Source organism: Gastrolobium bilobum, unplaced genomic scaffold, assembly GCF_033153095.1.
Source record: "Gastrolobium bilobum isolate Gb01-03AN ecotype WA unplaced genomic scaffold, APGP_CSIRO_Gbil_v1 utg21251, whole genome shotgun sequence".
NCBI classification, from domain to species: Eukaryota; Viridiplantae; Streptophyta; class Magnoliopsida; order Fabales; family Fabaceae; genus Gastrolobium; species Gastrolobium bilobum.
The window spans coordinates 106,174-106,985 of record NW_026897699.1 but is presented as its reverse complement, the minus strand read 5'-3'; the positions used below and the strand labels follow the sequence as shown (position 1 = coordinate 106,985).

Sequence of the window (812 nt, the reverse complement as noted above, 5' to 3'; positions counted from 1 at the left end):
GTTGTAATTCCTCTGGTTGTGATGGTCATAACACACTCCATTAACTTCTGCATGTTCAGCAGACCCTCCATAGTCACAATCATCAGTAACATGGTTTTTCCCACAAATGGCACACACACAATTGGTGTCCATAGAAGCAACCTTTTGTGAGGATAGTTGCTTAGTGAGAGTATCTAGTTGTTGTTGTTGTTGTTTCTGAACTTGCTACAACTGGTCATTCCTGGCTAATAAAGCATCATAGCCATCAAGTTTAACAATTCCTGTCCTTCTGTCACTCACCGGAGCATTGTCAAACTCCTGAGATGCTAGAGACTCAAAGATGTCAAGGGCTTCCTGAGGGGTCTTGGTTGTCAATGAACCACTTGCTGTGGCATTCACCAATGTCCTGGTGTTGGTTGTCAACCCTTGGAGGAATATTGCTGCTTGATTCCACACTTCTATTCCATGTTGTGGACATTTCCTCAAGAGTGTCTTGAACCTCTCCCAGGCCTCATAGATAGACTCTGACTCCTTCTGCTTGAATCCTGTGATCTCATCCTTCAACTTTGCCCTCTTGGATGCTGAAAAGAATCTGGCCAAGAACTTGGTTTGCAGATCATCCCAAGTTGTTATACTCCCCTGAGGCAATGATTGTAACCATCTCCTTGCATCATCCTTCGGTGAATGAGTGAATAGTCTCAACAGAATTGCATCCCTTGTGACACCGTTAATTTTCACAGTATAACTCAACAACAGAAAATTTTCTATATGCAAGTAAGGGTCCTTTGCACTGGTTCCAGCAAGCTGCTCCTTCTGCACTAACTATACCAATG

General features: G+C 43.3%; 1 non-coding gene across 1 annotated transcript; it reads left to right on the top strand.

The window, feature by feature from the left end:
* Positions 1-439: 439 nt before the first annotated feature.
* LOC133309384 (small nucleolar RNA R71) lies at positions 440-546 on the top strand. Its single transcript, XR_009751319.1, has one exon. It is a non-coding gene; the product is annotated as a small nucleolar RNA R71 (small nucleolar RNA).
* Positions 547-812: the final 266 nt, after the last annotated feature.